Source organism: Tachyglossus aculeatus, chromosome 20 (assembly GCF_015852505.1).
Source record: "Tachyglossus aculeatus isolate mTacAcu1 chromosome 20, mTacAcu1.pri, whole genome shotgun sequence".
Taxonomy (NCBI): domain Eukaryota; kingdom Metazoa; phylum Chordata; class Mammalia; order Monotremata; family Tachyglossidae; genus Tachyglossus; species Tachyglossus aculeatus.
In genome coordinates this window covers 26139823-26145733 of record NC_052085.1, presented here as the reverse complement: position 1 = coordinate 26145733, position 5911 = coordinate 26139823, and positions in this window count along the sequence as shown.

The window sequence follows — 5911 nt, the reverse complement described above, 5'->3', positions numbered from 1 at the left end:
TATTTTTAGCAGCTGTCTGGTTCTTTGTGATGGGCTTGAGTATGGTATGCAAACTTTATCCCTGAAGGGGGAATGGTTTCAAGCAAATAATAAAGAGACTTTAGAAGATGCCCTCTTGGCAATCAGATAGGGATGATGATGGAAGATGAAACAATGAAATAGAAAAATATGTGAGACTTTAATTCACATGAAACCGTTCCCAGAAAGAGTTCAAAAGCTCGTGATGGGCTCTGGAAGATGCTTTTGAGGCTGTCCTTCCCCCCACATGATATCTCATTTACTTTTCAAGCAGAATTTTCTCTTCTACCTCACCATGCACCAAGAGACAATGGTCTTGGTCCATTGACTGGATAAAGCCCAGTCTTGGGAGTCAGAAAGATCTTCTAATCCCAGCTCTGCCGCTTGTCTGCCACGTGACCTTGGGCATATCACTTAACTTCTCTGTGCCTCCGTTACCTCACCTGCAAAATGGGGACTAAGACCGTGAATCCCATGTGGGACAGGGACTATGTCCAACCTGATTACCTTCTATCTACTCCAGAGCTAAGAACAGTGGCTGGCACAGAATAGGCTCTTAACAAACACTATTAAAAAGAAAAAAAAGTCACTTCACTTCTCTGAGCCTCAGTTCCCTCATCTGAAGCGTGGGGATTCAATACCTGTTCTCCCTTCTACTTAGACTGTGAGCCCCATATGAAACTTGATGATCTTGTATCTACCCCAGTACTTAGTGCAGTGTTTAGAGGAACATAGTAAGTGCTTAACAAATACCACAATTATTACAGTCCCTGGAACAGCCATCAAAGGAGGAGGAGAGGGTCCTGAGAGCAGAGAAACTTCCAGGCTGTGAACTTTGGGTTTTCTTTCCCCAGTGGTCCCACGACCACCTGGCAAATTTTCTTTCCAGTCAAAGCCACTGTGGTCCACCTCACCCTGGCTGGTGATCAGACAACTTCACCTTCTCCCTGTCACCACTTTGCTCCTCCCCCATCCAAATCCTAACCCTCCCCTCCCTGAAGCTCCCGTGCCTATTGTCACCCCGGTGTTGTTTTCCCATCCCATCCTTCCCCCTCCTTTCATCCGCCTTCTCCTGTGTGCTCAGAGTCCATCTACCCACTCCTAACTTCTTACCATCCTTAGCTCCGGGGAGGGGACCAGGAACTGAACAGATCTTCTGGCCCCATATGTCAAGCAACTCTTGACTCTCCACAAGAGGATTCTCAACCCCAGCTACAAACTGGCTTTCCCTCCAACCAATTACCAGATGATCATCACAGCTGATTGAAAATGAGAAAAGCATAAAGAAGAGAAAAGCTCCCGGGAGTGGGGGAGAGTGAATGGGAGGCCTGTAGAGGATTGGGGGGATGGGGGGGACCTGAGAAATGGACGGAAGGGGGGAGTTTGGGGTGCAGAGACTGGAGTGGGTTGGTGGGGAAGTGCCGGGGAGTGGATGGGGTGGTTTGTTCATCTAGTGATTAAGCAGAGGTGAAAATCTGAACGGGAGTCACTTTGAGAAGAAATGATTTCAGATGACTGGGGTGGGCCTTCCAACCTTCTTGCATCTGCCAAACAGTGGCACTGTCACACATCCATAAATACTGCTGACTGATTGATGGATGGACTGACAGATGGACTGATTGACTGACAGATGGGCTGATTGACTGGCTGACTGAATGGCAGATGGACTGATTGGCAGACAGACTGATGAACTGGCTGACTAACAGATGGGCTGATTGACTGGCAAATAGATGATTGACCCTCTGACTGAATGACAGATAAACTGACTGTCTGGTCGACTTGCTACAGTATCCACAGACCCAAGCAAATCCCTTCCCCTCTGTCAAACAGGCCATAACCCAGTTGGGACCCAAGATCCCTCTTGGTTTTGATTTATCCAGGAATAGTGATGCTTCTCTAGTCACTCTCACTTGAGGGTTCTTCTAACTAGGTGGGGGGGTCTAGTGGAAAAAAACACAGGCTTGGGAGTTGGAGGGCCAGGGTTCTAATGGTGGCTCCACTACTTCTGTGCTGTGTGACCTTGGGCAAGTCGCTTAACATCTCTGTACCTCAGTTACCTCAAATGTAACACGGGATTAAATCCTCCTCCCTCTGATTTAGACCGTAAGCCCCATGTGGGACAGGAACTACATCCAAACTGATTAGTTTGTATCTACTCCACTTACATAGTAAGTGCTTAACAAACACTATTAAGCAAACCAAGAGAGTGTTCTAGGGTCTGGGCTCACCTACAGATTTCAAAACTGCTTGGTATTTCCTATCTCTCGGGGACAGATCCTCTTGGAGTGAGAGTGAGGACCCTCCCGAGCTAAAAAAAAATCCAATGACCAAGCAATCAATCAATGGTATTTAGTGAGCACTTGCTGCGTGCAGAGCACTGTGCTAAGTGCTTGGGTGAGTACAATATAGCAGAGCTGGTAGACACATTCCCTGCCCACAACAAGCTCAAATACACACCAAACCAAAGAAACCAAATCAGGTGCAACTCAGAACCTCTGGACCAGATAAGCAATGAGCAATTATACATTTCATTCAGTTAAACTACGCACTACATCAGGCAAGTGTCATTTTGCTGACCGAATGTAGCAACTGAAAGCTCTGTTGTGTTGTAATAATAATAATGATGATGGTATTTGTTAAGCGCTTACTGTTCTAAGTGCTGGGGGGGCGGGGGGGATATAACATAATCAGGTTGTCCCTCATGGGGCTCACAGTCTTAATCCCCATTTTACAGATGAGGTAACTGAGGCACAGAGATGTTAAGTGATTTGCCCAAAGTCACACAGCTGACAAGTTCCCCCCTCTAGGCTGTGAGCCCGTTGTTGGGTAGGTACCTCTCTATATGTTGCCAACTTGTACTTCCCAAGCGCTTAGTACAGTGCTCTGCACACAGTAAGTGCTCAATAAATACGATTGAATGAATAAATGAAAGTGGCAAAGCCGAGATTAGAACCCACGACCTCTGACTCCCAAGCCTGGGCTCTTTCCACTAAGCCATGCTGAAGCGCTTAGTACAGTGCTCTGCATACAGTAAGGGCTCAGTGAGTACGATTGACTGATGGATGCCACAATAAATGCAATAAAGCTCAGGTTCCTCACAGCCATTGAGCAGAGTGCTATCTAATGATTAACAGGATTCAGCTGCGAGGAGAGGGGACAAAGCCAAGAGAAAAGGGCAAACCGAGGAGGAGAGAAATGAGGGGATGCACATCCCTGTACTAGAAGCAGCGTGGCTCAGTGGAAAGAGCCCGGGCTTTATAGTCAGAGGTCATGGGTTCAAATTCCGGCTCTGCCAACTGTCAGCTGTGTGACTTTGAGCAAGTCACTTCACTTCTCTGGGCCTCAGTTACCTCATCTGTAAAAATGGGGATTAAAACTCTGAGCCCCCCGCGGGACAACCTGATCACCTTGTAACCTCCCCAGCGCTTAGAACAGTGCTTTGCACACAGAAAGTACTTAATTAATGCCATTATTATTATTATTACTAAGGAATTAGGAGAATATAATAAAGTTAGTAGATTCCAGTTTTCCATTCCGTTTTCAGCTGATTTTTCTTGTTTCCTCCATTATCAGCACATATCTCAATTTATTGATTTTTTTTTTTCAGGGAATAATTGGTCACGAAGAGCCTGCCATTCGGACCATTAGACCGTGACGCCTCTGTGGGACAGGGCCTGCATCTGACCTGTTTGTATTGTAATAATAATGATTGTGATATTTGTAAAGTGCTTACTATGTGCCAAGCACTGTACTAAGCACTGGGGTAGATACAAGACAATCGGTTCCCACATGGGGCTCACAGTCTAAGTAGGAGAGAGAACAGGTATTGAATCTTCGTTGTGAAGATGCGGGAACTGAGGCACAGAGAAGTGAAGTGACTCACCCAAGGTCACTCAAAAGGTATGTGGTGGAGCTTGGATTAGAACCTAGGTCCTCTTTCCACTAATGCTACTTCTCTATATCGCAGTGTATCTATCCCAGTGCTTGGATAGTATATAAGATAACACAATTATCAGTATTGCTTATTTTTCAGGGATTATTTTCGATTCGTACTTCCCTACTGCTTAGTGCTCTGCCCACAGTAAGCGCTCAATAAATACGATTGAATGAATTGCACAGAATCTACCCCAACATTTAGTACACTGCTTAGCTCATATTAAAGCACTTAACAAATCCCACAGTTATTATTATCATTATTATTATTATGGTTCACTCAGTAGTAACGAAAATTCCCAAGGAATCTTTTTACTATGACAGGTTTATTGATTTTCATTCAGTAATGATTTTCAGAGATGGCGAGCACTTCTCCTCCAAAGAAAAAGCTGTTTAAAGCTTCGATGAGCAAAACGACACACAAGAGCCTCTAGAAACTTCCAGATTCAGGAGCCAGGAATTGAAGTGAGCTCTGTCATTCATTCATTCATCCGTATTTATTGAGCACTTATTGTGTGCAGAGCACTGTACTAAGCGCTTGGGAAGTACAAGTTGATGACATGATGCATTAATTAAGTCCCATTTCTAGGTAAGTATAATGACTGTTGACAGGGAAAAAAACCTTGAATCCCCGTCTCAAAAGATGGTAAAGAGATATTCTTTGTATTTTTTTAAATGTGCTGCTGTTTCATACTTAAAATACTTATTTTTTTCCCCCATGGGTTCTAATACTTCAAATGAAAACCAACTTTCATAAAACAAAGACTTAACAACTATTGAGAAAAAACTACAGCTTTAGGCGTGATTTTCTAAATATTCACTTAATCAATTAAAGGTATTTATTGAGCACTTACTGTGTGCAGAACACTGGACTAAGCACTTGGGAGAGTATAATACAATGAAGTTGTTGACACGTTCCCTGCTCCCAACAAGTTTACAGTCTAGAGGATTTCAACTGATAATCTTTATAAGAAAAAAGCAAAACATTATTATATTAACTACAAGGAGAATAGGCCTAAATCTCTGGTCAAAGAGTGTTCATCGGAAAGACAAGTAAATTTGGCAATGTAATCCCCAGCAATGAAGGTCCATGTTACCCTGAATTCCTCCTAGTTAGCATTTACAATTTCTGGCACACATCACATCTTTTTTGTTTATTTTTATGGTATTTATGAAGCACTTACTCTGTGTCAAGCCCTGCTGTAAGTGCTGGAGTAGATACAAGATAATCAGGTCAGACACAGTTCTACTCCCACAGGGGGCTTACAATCAATCAATCGTATTTATTGAGCACTTACTGTGTGCAGAGCACTGTACTAAGTGCTTGGGAAGTACAAGTTGGCAATCAATCAATCAATCGTATTTATTGAGCGCTTACTGTGTGCAGAGCACTGTACTAAGTGCTTGGGAAGTACAAGTTGGCAATCAATCAATCGTATTTATTGAGCACTTACTGTGTGCAGAGCACTGTACTAAGCGCTTGGGAAGTACAAGTTGGCAACATATAGAGACAGTCCCTACCCAACAGCGGGCTCACAGTCTAGAAGGGGCTCACAGTCTAGAAGGAGGGAGAATAATAATAATAATTATGATAATAATAATATTGGTATTTGTTAAGCGCTTACTATGTGCAAAGCACTGTTCTAAGCGCTGGGGAGGATACAAGGTGATCAGGTTGTCAATCAATCAATCAATAGTATTTATTGAGCACTTACTGTGTGCAGAGAACTGTACTAAGCGCTTGGGAAGTACAAGTTGGCAACATACAGAGACGGTCCCTGCCCAACAGTGGGTGTCCCATGTGGTGCTCACAATCTTAATCCCCATTTTACAGATGAGGTAACTGAGGCACACAGAAGTTAAGTAACTTGCCCAAAGTCACACAGCTGACAAGCGGAGGAGCCGGGATTTGAACCCATGACCTCTGACTCCCAAGCCCGGGCTCTTTCCCCAAAGCCAC